The sequence below is a fragment of the Ranitomeya variabilis genome, chromosome 1 (assembly GCF_051348905.1).
Source record: "Ranitomeya variabilis isolate aRanVar5 chromosome 1, aRanVar5.hap1, whole genome shotgun sequence".
In the NCBI taxonomy this organism is placed as follows: Eukaryota; Metazoa; Chordata; class Amphibia; order Anura; family Dendrobatidae; genus Ranitomeya; species Ranitomeya variabilis.
The window spans coordinates 1,167,823,863-1,167,840,816 of NC_135232.1; the positions used below are offsets into that span (position 1 = coordinate 1,167,823,863).

Below are 16,954 nucleotides of genomic sequence, written 5' to 3' on the forward strand. Positions count from 1 at the left end.
TATAACCTCCATCTACCACCTCCTCACTATAACCTCCATCTACCACCTCCTCACTATAACCTCCATCTACCACCTCCTCACCATATCCTCCATCTACCACCTCCTCACCATAACCTCCATCTACCACCTCCTCACTATAACCTCCATCTACCACCTCCTCACTATAACCTCCATCTACCACCTCCTCACTATAACCTCCATCTACCACCTCCTCACTATAACCTCCATCTACCACCTCCTCACTATAACCTCCATCTACCACCTCCTCACTATAACCTCCATCTACCACCTCCTCACTATAACCTCCATCTACCACCTCCTCACCATATCCTCCATCTACCACCTCCTCACTATAACCTCCATCTACCACCTCCTCCCTATAACCTCCATCTACCACCTCCTCACCATATCCTCCATCTACCACCACCTCACTATAACCTCCATCTACCACAACCTCACTATAACCTCCATCTACCACCTCCTCACTATAACCTCCATCTACCACCTCACTATGACCTCCATCTACCACCTCCTCACCATATCCTCCATCTACCACCTCCTCACTATAACCTCCATCTACCACCACCTCACTATAACCTCCATCTACCAACACCTCACTATAACCTCCATCTACCACCACCTCACTATAACCTCCATCTACCATCTCCTCACTATAACCTCCATCTACCACCTCCTCACCATATCCTCCATCTACCACCTCCTCACTATATCCTCCATCTACCACCTCCTCACCATATCCTCCATCTACCACCTCCTCACTATAACCTCCATCTACCACCTCCTCACCATAACCTCCATCTACCACCACCTCACTATAACCTCCATCTACCACCTCCTCACCATATCCTCCATCTACCACCTCCTCACTATAACCTCCATCTACCACCTCCTCACCATAACCTCCATCTACCACCTCCTCACTATATCCTCCATCTACCACCTCCTCACCATATCCTCCATCTACCACCTCCTCACTATAACCTCCGTCCTCCACCTGTGTGATGTGACTGTCTCTGAGGTGACACGCTCTCTGAGCTCGTGCATTTCGCGGGCTTCCGTTCTCGGCCTGTGATTGGCTGACTGAGCAGTCTGCGCTTTTGCTACCTCGCGGGTTTATGAACTATTGGCTGAAACAAACGCAGGTGGAAAGGAAAGGGGCGGGGTCCAAAGCCGGAAGTCAGCGACTCTGAGGAGAAGAGAGAGAGAGAGGCGGGAGGTGAGGAGCGGAGCACAGAGAGAGGCGGGAGGTGAGGAGCGGAGCACAGAGAGAGGCGGGAGGTGAGGAGCGGAGCACAGAGAGACAGGTGAGGAGCGGAGCACAGAGAGAGGTGAGGAGCGGAGCACAGAGAGAGGCGGGAGGTGAGGAGCGGAGCACAGAGAGAGGCGGGAGGTGAGGAGCGGAGCACAGAGAGAGGCGGGAGGTGAGGAGCGGAGAGAGAGGCGGGAGGTGAGGAGCGGAGCACACAGAGAGAGGCGGGAGGTGAGGAGCGGAGAGAGAGGCGGGAGGTGAGGAGCGGAGCACAGAGAGAGAGGCGGGAGGTGAGGGGCGGAGCACAGAGAGAGAGGTGGGAGGTGAGGAGCGGAGCACAGAGAGAGGTGAGGAGCGGAGCACAGAGAGGCGGGAGGTGAGGAGCGGAGCACAGAGAGGTGGGAGGTGAGGAGCGGAGCACAGAGAGAGAGGTGAGGAGCGGAGCACAGAGAGGCGGGAGGTGAGGAGCGGAGCACAGAGAGAGAGGCGGGAGGTGAGGAGCGGAGCACAGAGAGGCGGGAGGTGAGGAGCGGAGCACAGAGAGAGGCGGGAGGTGAGGAGCGGAGAGAGAGGCGGGAGGTGAGGAGCGGAGCACAGAGAGAGAGGCGGGAGGTGAGGAGCGGAGCACAGAGAGAGAGGTGAGGAGCGGAGCACAGAGAGAGGCGGGAGGTGAGGAGCGGAGCACAGAGAGAGAGGCGGGAGGTGAGGAGCGGAGCACAGAGAGAGGTGGGAGGTGAGGAGCGGAGCACAGAGAGAGAGGTGAGGAGCGGAGCACAGAGAGAGGTGAGGAGCGGAGCACAGAGAGGCGGGAGGTGAGGAGCGGAGCACAGAGATAGAGGCGGGAGGTGAGGAGCGGAGCACAGAGAGAGAGGTGGGAGGTGAGGAGCGGAGCACAGAGAGAGAGGTGGGAGGTGAGGAGCGGAGCACAGAGAGGCGGGAGGTGAGGAGCGGAGCACAGAGAGAGAGGCGGGAGGTGAGGAGCGGAGTACAGAGAGAGAGGTGGGAGGTGAGGAGCGGAGCACAGAGAGAGGTGAGGAGCGGAGCACAGAGAGAGGTGAGGAGCGGAGCACAGAGAGAGGCGGGAGGTGAGGAGCGGAGCACAGAGAGAGGCGGGAGGTGAGGAGCGGAGCACAGAGAGAGGCGGGAGGTGAGGAGCGGAGAGAGGCGGGAGGTGAGGAGCGGAGCACAGAGAGGCGGGAGGTGAGGAGCGGAGCACAGAGAGAGGCGGGAGGTGAGGAGCGGAGAGAGGCGGGAGGTGAGGAGCGGAGCACAGAGAGAGGCGGGAGGTGAGGAGCGGAGCACAGAGAGAGGCGGGAGGTGAGGAGCGGAGCACAGAGAGGCGGGAGGTGAGGAGCGGAGCACAGAGAGAGGCGGGAGGTGAGGAGCGGAGCACAGAGAGAGGTGAGGAGCGGAGCACAGAGAGAGGCGGGAGGTGAGGAGCGGAGCACAGAGAGAGGCGGGAGGTGAGGAGCGGAGCACAGAGAGAGGCGGGAGGTGAGGAGCGGAGAGAGGCGGGAGGTGAGGAGCGGAGCACAGAGAGAGGCGGGAGGTGAGGAGCGGAGCACAGAGAGAGGCGGGAGGTGAGGAGCGGAGAGAGGCGGGAGGTGAGGAGCGGAGCACAGAGAGAGGCGGGAGGTGAGGAGCGGAGCACAGAGAGAGGCGGGAGGTGAGGAGCGGAGAGAGGCGGGAGGTGAGGAGCGGAGCACAGAGAGAGGCGGGAGGTGAGGAGCGGAGCACAGAGAGAGGTGAGGAGCGGAGCACAGAGAGAGGCGGGAGGTGAGGAGCGGAGCACAGAGAGAGAGGCGGGAGGTGAGGAGCGGAGCACAGAGAGAGGCGGGAGGTGAGGAGCGGAGAGAGGCGGGAGGTGAGGAGCGGAGCACAGAGAGGCGGGAGGTGAGGAGCGGAGCACAGAGAGAGGCGGGAGGTGAGGAGCGGAGCACAGAGAGGCGGGAGGTGAGGAGCGGAGCACAGAGAGAGGCGGGAGGTGAGGAGCGGAGCACAGAGAGAGGTGAGGAGCGGAGCACAGAGAGGCGGGAGGTGAGGAGTGGAGCACAGAGAGAGGCGGGAGGTGAGGAGCGGAGCACAGAGGTGGGAGGTGAGGAGCGAGGCACAGAGGCGGGAGGTGAAGAGCGGAGCACAGAGAGAGGCGGGAGGTGAGGAGCAGAGAGAGGCGGGAGGTGAGGAGCGAGGCACAGAGAGAGGCGGGAGGTGAGGAGCGAGGCACAGAGAGGCGGGAGGTGAGGAGCAGAGAGAGGCGGGAGGTGAGGAGCGAGGCACAGAGAGAGGCGGGAGGTGAGGAGCGAGGCACAGAGAGGCGGGAGGTGAGGAGCGAGGCACAGAGAGGCGGGAGGTGAGGAGCGAGGCACAGAGAGAGGCGGGAGGTGAGGAGCGAGGCACAGAGAGAGGCGGGAGGTGAGGAGCGGAGAGAGGCGGGAGGTGAGGAGCGGAGCACAGAGAGAGGCGGGAGGTGAGGAGCGAGGCACAGAGAGGCGGGAGGTGAAGAGCGGAGCACAGAGAGAGGCGGGAGGTGAGGAGCAGAGAGAGGCGGGAGGTGAGGAGCAGAGAGAGGCGGGAGGTGAGGAGCGAGGCACAGAGAGAGGCGGGAGGTGAGGAGCGAGGCACAGAGAGAGGCGGGAGGTGAGGAGCGGAGAGAGGCGGGAGGTGAGGAGCGGAGCACAGAGAGGCGGGAGGTAAGCAGCGGAGCACAGAGAGAGGCGGGAGGTGAGGAGAGGCGCACAGAGAGGCGGGAGGTGAGGTGCGGAGCACAGAGAGAGGCGGGAGGTGAGGAGCGGCGCACAGAGAGGCGGGAGGTGAGGTGCGGAGCACAGAGAGAGGCGGGAGGTGAGGAGCGGTGGGAGGTGAGGAGCGGAGCACAGGAGAGGCGGGAGGTGAGGAACGGAGCACAGAGAGGCGGGAGGTGAGGAGCAGAGCACAGAGAGAGTGGCGGGAGGTGAGGAGCAGAGCACAGAGAGAGAGGCGGGAGGTGAGCGGAGCACAGAGAGGCGGGAGGTGAGGAGCGGCGCACAGAGAGAGGCGGGAGGTGAGGTGCGGAGCACGGAGAGAGGTGGGAGGTGAGGAGCGGAGCACAGAGAGGCGGGAGGTGAGGAGCGGAGCACAGAGAGAGGCGGGAGGTGAGGAGCGGCGCACAGAGAGGCGGGAGGTGAGGAGCGGAGCACAGAGAGAGAGGCGGGAGGTGAGGAGCGGAGCACAGAGAGAGAGGCGGGAGGTGAGGAGCGGAGCACAGAGAGAGGCGGGAGGTGAGGAGCGGAGCGCAGAGAGAGGCGGGAGCGGAGCACAGAGAGAGGCGGGAGCTGAGGAGCGGAGCACAGAGAGAGGCGGGAGCTGAGGTGCGGAGCACAGAGGCGGGAGCTGAGGAGCGAAGCATAGAGAGAGGCGGGAGGTGAGGAGCGGAGCACAGAGAAAGAGGTGAGGAGCGGAGCACAGAGAGGCGGGAGGTGAGGCGGGAGGTGAGGAGCGGAGCACAGAGAGGCGGGAGGTGAGGAGCGGAGCACAGAGAGGTGGGAGGTGAGGAGCGGAGCACAGAGAGAGGCGGGAGGTGAGGAGCGGAGCACAGAGAGTCGGGAGGTGAGGAGCGGAGCACAGAGAGAGAGGCGGGAGGTGAGGAGCGGAGCATAGAGAGGCGGGAGGTGAGGAGCGGAGCATAGAGAGAGGCGGGAGGTGAGGAGCGGAGCACAGAGATAGAGGCGGGAGGTGAGGAGCGGAGCACAGAGAGGTGGGGAGCGGAGAGAGGCGGGAGGTGAGGAGCGGAGCACAGAGGTGGGGAGCGGAGAGAGGCGGGAGGTGAGGAGCGGAGCACAGAGAGGAGGAGCGGAGAGAGGCAGGAGGTGAGGAGCGGAGCACAGAGAGAGAGGTGAGGAGCGGAGAGAGAGGCAGGAGGTGAGGAGCGGAGAGAGGCAGGAGGTGAGGAGCGGAGCACAGAGAGAGGCGGGAGGTGAGGAGCGGAGAGAGGTGGGAGGTGAGGAGCGGAGCACAGAGAGGCGGGAGGTGAGGAGCGGAGAGAGGTGGGAGGTGAGGAGCGGAGCACAGAGAGAGGCGGGAGGTGAGGAGCGGAGAGGTGGGAGGTGAGGAGCGGAGCACAGAGAGACAGGTGAGGAGCGGAGAGAGAGGCAGGAGGTGAGGGGCGGAGCACAGAGGTGAGCGGAGAGAGAGGCGGGAGGTGAGAAGCGGAGCACAGAGAGGCGGGAGGTGAGGAGCGGAGCACAGAGAGGCGGGAGGTGAGAAGCGGAGCACAGAGGCGGGAGGTGAGCGGAGCACAGAGAGAGAGGCGGGAGGTGAGGAGCGGAGCACAGAGAGAGGCGGGAGGTGAGGAGTGGAGCACAGAGAGGCGGGAGGTGAGGAGTGGAGCACAGAGAGGCGGGAGGTGAGCGGAGCACAGAGAGGTGGGAGGTGAGGAGCGGAGCACAGAGAGAGGTGAGGAGCGGAGAGAGAGGCAGGAGGTGAGGAGCGGAGCATAGAGAGGCGGGAGGTGAGGAGCGGAGCACAGAGAGAGGCGGGAGGTGAGGAGCGGAGCACAGAGAGAGGCAGGAGGTGAGGAGCGGAGGGAGGTGAGGAGCGGAGCACAGAGAGGCGGGAGGTGAGGAGCGGAGCACAGAGAGAGGCGGGAGGTGAGAAGCGGAGCACAGAGAGGCGAGAGGTGAGCGGAGCACAGAGAGAGAGAGGCGGGAGGTGAGGAGCGGAGCACAGAGAGAGGCGGGAGGTGAGGAGCGGAGCACAGAGAGAGGCGGGAGGTGAGAAGCGGAGCACAGAGAGGCGAGAGGTGAGCGGAGCACAGAGAGAGAGAGGCGGGAGGTGAGGAGCGGAGCACAGAGAGAGGCGGGAGGTGAGGAGTGGAGCACAGAGAGGCGGGAGGTGAGCGGAGCACAGAGAGAGATGGGAGGTGAGGAGCGGAGCACAGAGAGGTGAGGAGCGGAGAGAGAGGCAGCAGGTGAGGAGCGGAGCATAGAGAGGCGGGAGGTGAGGAGCGGAGCACAGAGAGAGGCGGGAGGTGAGGAGCGGAGGGAGGTGAGGAGCGGAGCACAGAGAGGCGGGAGGTGAGGAGCGGAGCACAGAGAGGCGGGAGGTGAGGAGCGGAGCACAGAGAGGCGGGAGGTGAAGAGCGGAGCACAGAGAGAGGCGGGAGGTGAGGAGCGGAGGGAGGTGAGGAGCGGAGCACAGAGAGGCGGGAGGTGAGGAGCGGAGCACAGAGAGGTGGGAGGTGAGGAGCGGAGCACAGACAGAGGCGGGAGGTGAGGAGCGGAGCACAGAGGCGGGAGGTGAGGAGCGGAGCACAGAGAGAGGCCGGAGGTGAGGAGCTGAGCACAGAGAGAGGCGAGAGGTGAGGAGCGGAGCACAGAGAAAGGCGGGAGGTGAGGAGCGGAGAGAGGTGGGAGGTGAGGACGGAGCACAGAGAGAGAGGCGGGAGGTGAGGAGCCGAGCTGTATAATTATCTATATATGTGATACTCGGAGGCTGCGCTGTATATATTATGTATATATGTGATACACGGAGGCTGCGCTGTATATATTATGTATATGTGATACACGGAGGCTGCGCTGTATATATTATGTGTATATGTGATACACGGGGGCTGCGCTGTATATATTATGTATATGTGATACACGGAGGCTGCGCTGTATATATTATGTATATGTGATACACGGGGCTGCGCTGTATATTTTATGTGAATATATGTGATACACGGAGGCTGCGCTGTATATATTATGTATATGTGATAACGGGGGCTGCGCTGTATATATTATGTGTATATATGTGATACACGGAGGCTGCGCTGTATATATTATGTGTATATGTGATACACCGGGGCTGCACTGTATATATTATGTGTATATGTGATACACGGAGGCTACGCTGTATATATTATGTATATGATACACGGAGGCTGCGCAGTATATGTTATGTATACATGTGATACACGGAGGCTGCGCTGTATATATTATGTGTATATGTGATACACGGAGGCTGCGCTGTATATATTATGTGTATATGTGATACACGGGGCTGCGCTGTATATTTTATGTGAATATATGTGATACACGGAGGCTGCGCTGTATATATTATGTATATGGGATACACGGGGGCTGCGCTGTATATATTATGTATATGGGATACACGGAGGCTGCGCTGTATATATTATGCATATATGTGATACACGGGGCTGCACTGTATATATTATGTGTATATGTGATACACGGAGGCTACGCTGTATATATTATGTATGATACACGGAGGCTGCGCTGTATATGTTATGTATACATGTGATACACGGAGGCTGCGCTGTTTATATTATGTATATGTGATACAAGGGGCTGCGCTGTATATATTATGTATATGTGATACACGGGGGCTGCGCTGTATATATTATGCATATATGTGATACACGGAGGCTGCGCTGTATATACTATGTATATGGGATACACGAAGGCTGCGCTGTATATATTATGTATATGGGATACACGAAGGCTGCGCTGTTTATATTATGTGTATATGTGATACACGGGGCTGCACTGTATATATTATGTGTATATGTGATACACGAAGGCTGCGCTGTTTATATTATGTGTATATGTGATACACGGGGCTGCACTGTATATATTATGTGTATATGTGATACACGGAGGCTACGCTGTATATATTATGTATATATGTGATACACGGGGGCTGCGCTGTATATATTATGTGTATATGTGATACAAGGGGCTGCGCTGTATATATTATGTATATGGGATACACGGAGGCTGCGCTGTATATATTATGTATATATGTGATACACGGAGGCTGCGCTGTATATATTATGTGTATATGTGATACAAGGGGCTGCGCTGTATATACTATTGAAACACAGAAAGGACCGGAGTATATAAAATTCACCACCACATAATCTTAAGATAATCAGTTTATTAAATATTAAATATAAAAACCCATACAGAAAGGTACAAAAAAGGGAACAACAGTTGAGCACTCCGAGAAGGAAACACTGCTTCTATAGTATGACCTGGTGTAGCATGAGTCCATATATTTCAAAGAAAGTATCACTACTATTAAAGCATAAAAGATAGCGCTTGTATCCAAGAGTAGTCAACATAGCATATGGAATGACCGACATCAATGCTTACCCATTGTAAGTCCAACCAGGAACAGTGGTCCGCCCCAGGACCCCTGACGCGCGTTTCGCGTTTAGATAGCTTTTTCAAAGGGGATATGAGTTAGTCCTGCACTTGCCCGCTCTTATATACTACCCCAGATTGCTGGTGATTAATCGGCGCATGCGCCCGCGCTCTCCCACACGCATGTAAAGGAGAGTCGCCTCCTATTGGCGTCACTCGCACAGTGCGCATGCGGGTAAAAGATATACCCAATGACGTCAGGTGCAGGCGCACTGTGCAGCATTGTCGCTACATAGAGGTACGTTGTGCTAGAAGAGACGCGGCGCGCACGCGCACCACCAGCAATCTAACTATAATAAGGCTAGAGTCTCAGACGGAAGAAGATGAAAAGAGCAATCACGTTGTATCACCCCATCACCACACAGAAAAATACCATGTTTAGATGAGGCACAGCGCGCACGCGCACCATCAAAAATCACTACGCCGGGGAACATAACTCCAAAGAGGTATAAATGAGGAAAACAAACATATGTTAATCCATAACCCAGCATAAATCCACTGTGTTAAATAGCATACAACGTACATATATCTTGCCAGCATTAAAACATATACAATGGAGGTCACGGCAGGTAAAATGTGAAAAGATTATATAAGAATAAAAAATATATATAAGACTTAGGGGATTTAGTCCCACACCTGTATATATTATGTATATGTGATACACGGGGGCTGCTCTGTATATATTATGTGTATATATGTGATACATGGAGGCTGCGCTGTATATATTATGTGTATATGTGATACACGGAGGCTGCGCTGTATATATTATGTGTATGTGTGATACACGGAGGCTGCTCTGTATATATTATCTGTATATATGTGATACACGGGGGCTGCGCTGTATATATTATGTGTATATGTGATACACGGAGGCTGCGCTGTATATATTATGTGTATATGTGATACATGGAGGCTGCGCTGTATATATTATGTGAATATATGTGATACACGGGGGCTGCGCTGTATATATTATGTGAATATATGTGATACACGGGGGCTGCGCTGTATATATTATGTGTATATGTGATACACGGAGGCTGCGCTGTATATATTATGTATATATGTGATACACGGGGGCTGCTCTGTATATATTATCTGTATATATGTGATACACGGAGGCTGCGCTGTATATATTATGTGTATATGTGATACACGGGGGCTGCTCTGTATATATTATGTGTATATGTGATACACGGGGGCTGCCCTGTATATATTATGTGTATATGTGATACACGGGGGCTGCGCTGTATATATTATGTGTATATGTGATACACGGAGGCTGCGCTGTATATATTATGTGTATATGTGATACACGGAGGCTACGCTGTATATATTATGTATATGATACACGGAGGCTGCGCAGTATATGTTATGTATACATGTGATACACGGAGGCTGTGCTGTATATATTATGTGTATATGTGATACACGGAGGCTGCCCTGTATATATTATGTGTATATGTGATACACGGGGGCTGCGCTGTATATATTATGTGTATATGTGATACACGGAGGCTGCGCTGTATATATTATGTGTATATGTGATACACGGTGGCTGCGCTGTATATATTATGTGTATATGTGATACACGGAGGCTGCCCTGTATATATTATGTGTATATGTGATACACGGGGGCTGCGCTGTATATATTATGTGTATATATGTGATACACGGGGGCTGCGCTGTATATATTATCTGTATATATGTTATACACGGAGGCTGCGCTGTATATATTATGTATATGTGATACATGGGGGCTGCGCTGTATATATTATCTGTATATATGTGATACACGGAGGCTGCGCTGTATATATTATGTGAATATATGTGAATATATGTGATACACGGGGGCTGCGCTGTATATATTATGTGTATATGTGATACACGGGGCTGCGCTGTATATATTATGTGAATATATGTGATACACGGAGGCTGCGCTGTATATATTATGTATATGTGATACACGGGGCTGCGCTGTATATATTATGTGAATATATGTGATACACGGAGGCTGCGCTGTATATATTATGTATATGTGATACACGGGGCTGCGCTGTATATATTATGTGAATATATGTGATACACGGTGGCTGCGCTGTATATATTATGTGAATATATGTGATACACGGAGGCTGCGCTGTATATATTATGTGTATATGTGATACACGGAGGCTGCACTGTATATATTATGTGTATATGTGATACACGGGGGCTGCGCTGTATATATTATGTTTATGGGATACACGGAGGCTGCTCTGTATATATTATGTGTATATGTGATACATGGGGCTGCGCTGTATATATTATGTGAATATATGTGATACACGAGGGCTGCGCTGTATATATTATGTGTATATGTGATACACGGAGGCTGCGCTGTATATATTATGTATATGGGATACACGGAGGCTGCGCTGTATATATTATCTGTATATACGTGATACACGGGGGCTGCTCTGTATATATTATCTGTATATATGTGATACACGGAGGCTGCGCTGTATATATTATCTGTATATATGTGATACACGGGGGCTGCTCTGTATATATTATTTGTATATATGTGATACACGGGGGCTGCTCTGTATATATTATCTGTATATATGTGATACACGGGGGCTGCGCTGTATATATTATGTGTATATGTGATACACGGAGGCTGCGCTGTATATATTATGTATATATGTGATACACCGAGGCTGCGCTGTATATATTATGTGTATATGTGATACACGGGGGCTGCGCTGTATATATTATGTGTATATGTGATACACGGGGCTGCGCTGTATATATTATGTATATGTGATACACGGGGGCTGCGCTGTATATATTATGTGAATATATGTGATACACGGGGGCTGCGCTGTATATATTATGTGTATATGTGATACACGGAGGCTGCGCTGTATATATTATGTGTATATGTGATACACGGGGCTGCGCTGTATATATTATGTATATGTGATACACCGGGGCTGCGCTGTATATATTATGTATATGTGATACACGGTGGCTGCGCTGTATATATTATGTATATGTGATACACGGGGGCTGCGCTGTATATATTATGTGTATATGTGATACACGGAGGCTGCGCTGTATATATTATGTGTATATGTGATACACGGAGGCTGCGCTGTTCATTTTATGTGTATATGTGATACACGGGGGCTGCGCTGTATATATTATGTGTATATGTGATACACTGGGGCTGCGCTGTATATATTATGTGTATATGTGATACACGGAGGCTGCCCTGTATATATTATGTGTATATGTGATACAGGGGGGCTGCTCTGTGTATATTATCTGTATATATGTGATACACGGGGGCTGTGCTGTATATATTATCTGTATATATGTGATACACGGAGGCTGCGCTGTATATATTATGTATATGTGATACATGGGGCTGCTCTGTATATATTATCTGTATATATGTGATACACGGAGGCTGCGCTGTATATATTATGTGAATATATGTGATACACGGGGGCTGCGCTGTATATATTATGTGTATATGTGATACACGGGGCTGCGCTGTATATATTATGTGAATATATGTGATACACGGAGGCTGCGCTGTATATATTATGTATATGTGATACACGGGGTTGCGCTGTATATATTATGTGAATATATGTGATACACGGAGGCTGCGCTGTATATATTATGTATATGTGATACACGGGGGCTGCGCTGTATATATTATGTGAATATATGTGATACACGGAGGCTGCGCTGTATATATTATGTGTATATGTGATACACGGAGGCTGCACTGTATATATTATGTATATGTGATACACGGGGCTGCGCTGTATATATTATGTGAATATATGTGATACACGAGGGCTACGCTGTATATATTATGTATATGGGATACACGGAGGCTGCGCTGTATATATTATGTGTATATGTGATACACGGAGGCTGCGCTGTATATATTATCTGTATATATGTGATACACGGGGGCTGCTCTGTATATATTATCTGTATATATGTGATACACGGAGGCTGCGCTGTATACATTATCTGTATATATGTGATACACGGGGGCTGCTCTGTATATATTATCTGTATATATGTGATACACGGGGGCTGCTCTGTATATATTATCTGTATATATGTGATACACGGGGGCTGCGCTGTATATATTATGTGTATATGTGATACACGGAGGCTGCGCTGTATATATTATGTATATGTGATACACGGGGCTGCGCTGTATATATTATGTGAATATATGTGATACACGGGGGCTGCGCTGTATATATTATGTGTATATGTGATACACGGAGGCTGCTCTGTATATATTATGTATATATGTGATACACGGAGGCTGCGCTGTATATATTATGTGTATATGTGATACACGGGGGCTGCGCTGTATATATTATGTATATGGGATACACGGAGGCTGCGCTGTATATATTATGTGTATATGTAATACACGGAGACTGCGCTGTATATATTATGTATATGTGATACACGGGGGCTGCTCTGTATATATTATCTGTATATATGTGATACACGGAGGCTGCGCTGTATATATTATGTGTATATGTGATACACGGAGGCTGCGCTGTATATATTATGTATATATGTGATACACGGGGGCTGCTCTGTATATATTATGTATATATGTGATACACGGGGGCTGCTCTGTATATATTATCTGTATATATGTGATACACGGAGGCTGCGCTGTATATATTATGTATATGTGATACACGAGGGCTGCGCTGTATATATTATGTGTATATGTGATACACGGAGGCTGCGCTGTGTATGTTATGTGTATATGTGATACACGGTGGCTGCTCTGTATATATTATGTATATATGTGATACACGGGGGCTGCGCTGTATATATTATGTGTATATATGTGATACACGGAGGCTGCTCTGTATATATTATGTGTATATATGTGATACACGGAGGCTGCTCTGTATATATTATGTGTATATATGTGATACACGGGGGCTGCGCTGTATATATTATGTGTATATGTGATACACAGAGGCTGCTCTGTATATATTATGTGTATATGTGATACACGGGGCCTGCGCTGTATATATTATGTATATGTGATACACGGGGGCTGCGCTGTATATATTATGTGTATATGTGATACACGGAGGCTGCGCTGTATATATTATGTGTATATGTGATACACGGAGGCTGCGCTGTATATATTATGTGTATATGTGATACATGGAGGCTGCGCTGTATATATTATGTGAATATATGTGATACACGGGGGCTGCGCTGTATATATTATGTGTATATGTGATACATGGAGGCTGCGCTGTATATATTATGTGAATATATGTGATACACGGAGGCTGCGCTGTATATATTATGTGTATATGTGATACACGGGGGCTGCTCTGTATATATTATGTGTATATATGTGATACATGGAGGCTGCTCTGTATATATTATGTGTATATATGTGATACACGGGGCTGCGCTGTATATATTATGTATATGTGATACACGGGGCTGCGCTGTGTATATTATGTGTATATGTGATACACGGAGGCTGCGCTGTATATACAAGGTGGGCCATTTATATGTATACATTTAATGGGAATGGTTGGTGATATCAACTTCCTGTTTGTGGCACATTAGTATATGGGAGGGGTAAACTTTTTAAGATTGGTGGTGACCATGACGGCCATTTTGAAGTCGGCCATTTTGGATGTCAGGTCCGAGCATTCCTACATGAACAGTTTCTTGGAAAGTGGATTGGCCATCATGGACCAGTTGAATGACCACCAAGGTCTCCTGATCTGACCCCTTTAGACTTTTATGTTTGGGGTCATCTGAAGGCAATTGTCTATGCTGTGAAGATACGAGATGTGCAGCATCTGAAACAACGGATACTGGAAGCCTGTGCTAGCATTTCTTCTGGGGTGTTGCTATCAGTGTGTCAAGAGTGGGAGAAGAGGGTTGCATTGACAATCCAACACAATGGGCAGCACTTTGAACACATATTAGTCCTGTGCTCCGCTCTTGATGCTTCTCTCCGCTCTGTGCCGCACCGTTGCTGCGCTGTCCTCCATAGTTATCTTAGTCCTGTGCTCCGCTCTTGATATTTCTCTCCGCACTGTGCTGCACTGTTGCTGCGCTGTCCTCTATAGTTATCGAAGTCCTGTGCTTTGGTCTTGATGCTTCTCTCCGCACTGTGCCGCACCGTTGCTGAGCTGTCCTCTATAGTTATTAGTTCTGTGCTCCGGTTTTGATATTTCTCTCCGCACTGTGCCGCACCGTTGCTGCCCTGTCCTCCATAGTTATCTCAGTCCTGTGCTTTGGTCTTGATGCTTCTCTCCGCACTGTGCCGCACCATTGCTGTGCTGTCCTCTATAGTTATCTCAGTCCTGTGCTCCGCTCTTGATACTTCTCTCCACATTGTGCCGCACCGTTGCTGTGCTGTCCTCTATAGGTATCTCAGTCCTGTGCTCCGCTCTTGATATTTCTCTCCGCACTGTGCCGCACCGTTGCTGTGCTGTCCTCTATAGGTATCTCAGTCCTGTGCTCCGCTCTTGATACTTCTCTCCACATTGTGCCGCACCGTTGCTGTGCTGTCCTCTATAGGTATCTCAGTCCTGTGCTCCGCTCTTGATACTTCTCTCCACATTGTGCCGCACCGTTGCTGTGCTGTCCTCTATAGGTATCTCAGTCCTGTGCTCCGCTCTTGATATTTCTCTCCGCACTGTGCCGCACCGTTGCTGCGCTGTCCTCCATAGTTATCTCAGTCCTGTGCTCCGGTCGTGATGCTTCTCTCCGCACTGTGCTGCAACGTTGCTGAGCTGTCCTCTATAGTTATCTCCGTCCTGTGCACCGGTCGTGATGCTTCTCTCCGCACTGTGCCGCACCGTTGCTGCGCTGTCCTCTATAGTTATCTCAGTCCTGTGCACCGGTCGTGATGCTTCTCTCCGCACTGTGCCTCACCGTTGCTGCGCTGTCCTCTATAGTTATCTCAGTCCTGTGCACCGGTCGTGATGCTTCTCTCCGCACTGTGCCGCACCGTTGCTGCGCTGTCCTCTATAGTTATCTCAGTCCTGTGCATCGGTCGTGATGCATCTCTCCGCACTGTGCCGCACCGTTGCTGCGCTGTCCTCTATAGTTATCTCAGTCCTGTGCACCGGTCGTGATGCTTCTCTCCGCACTGTGCTGCACCGTTGCTGCGCTGTCCTCAATAGTTATCTCAGTCCTGTGCACCGGTCGTGATGCTTCTCTCCGCACTCTGCCGCAGCGTTGCTGAGCTGTCGTCTATAGTTATCTCCGTCCTGTGCACCGGTCGTGATGCTTCTCTCCGCACTGTGCCGCACCGTTGCTGCGCTGTCCTCTATAGTTATCTCAGTCCTGTGCACCGGTCGTGATGCGTGATGCTTCTCTCCGCACTGTGCTGCACCATTGCTGAGCTGTCCTCTATAGTTATCTCAGTCCTGTGCTCTGGTCGTGATGCTTCTCTCCGCACTGTGCTGCACCGTTGCTGCCCTGTCCTCTATAGTTATCTCAGTCCTGTGCTCTGGTCGTGATGCTTCTCTCCGCACTGTGCCGCACCGATGCTGCGCTGTCCTCCATAGTTATCTCAGTCCTGTGCTCCGATCGTGATGCTTCTCTCCGCACTGTGCTGCACCGTTGCTGCGCTGTCCTCTGTAGTTATCTCAGTCCTGTGCTCCGGTCGTGATGCTTCTCTCCGCACTGTGCCGCACCGTTGCTGCGCTGTCCTCCATAGTTATCTCAGTCCTGTGCACCGGTCGTGATGCTTCTCTCCGCACTGTGCCGCACCGTTGCTGAGCTGTCCTCTATAGTTATCTCAGTCCTGTGCACCGGTCGTGATGCTTCTCTCCGCACTGTGCCGCACCGTTGCTGAGCTGTCCTCTATAGTTATCTCAGTCCTGTGCACCGGTCGTGATGCTTCTCTCCGCACTGTTCCGCACCGTTGCTGAGCTGTCCTCTATAGTTATCTCAGTCCTGTGCTCTGGTCGTAATGCTTCTCTCCGCACTGTGCTGCACCGTTGCTGCCCTGTCCTCTATAGTTATCTCAGTCCTGTGCTCCGGTCGTGATGCTTCTCTCCGCACTGTGCCGCACCGTTGCTGCGCTGTCCTCTATAGTTATCTCAGTCCTGTGCTCTGGTCGTGATGCTTCTCTCCGCACTGTGCCGCACCGTTGCTGCGCTGTCCTCCATAGTTATCTCAGTCCTGTGCTCCGATCGTGATGCTTCTCTCCGCACTGTGCTGCACCGTTGCTGCGCTGTCCTCTGTAGTTATCTCAGTCCTGTGCTCCGGTCGTGATGCTTCTCTCCGCACTGTGCCGCACCGTTGCTGCGCTGTCCTCCATAGTTATCTCAGTCCTGTGCTCCGATCGTGATGCTCCGATCGTGATGCTTCTCTCCGCACTGTGCTGCACCGTTGCTGCGCTGTCCTCTATAGTTATCTCAGTCCTGTGCTCCGGTCGTGATGCTTCTCTCCGCACTGTGCCGCA

The 16,954-nt window shown here is 51.8% G+C and overlaps 1 protein-coding gene across 5 annotated transcripts in view; it reads left to right on the forward strand.

The window, feature by feature from the left end:
• The first annotated feature begins 1,148 nt into the window (after positions 1-1,148).
• Positions 1,149-16,954, forward strand: part of M1AP (meiosis 1 associated protein) — a 209,066-nt gene continuing 193,260 nt past the window's right edge. For 3 of the 5 annotated variants that reach the window (XM_077280497.1, XM_077280498.1, XM_077280495.1), the window contains exon 1: positions 6,425-6,456. The gene's annotated coding sequence lies outside the window, so the exon portion shown is untranslated. Of the gene's footprint in view, positions 1,238-6,336; positions 6,380-6,424; positions 6,457-16,954 lie in introns of those variants that run through there. The other 2 variants (XM_077280496.1, XM_077280494.1) reach the window with 2 other exon arrangements.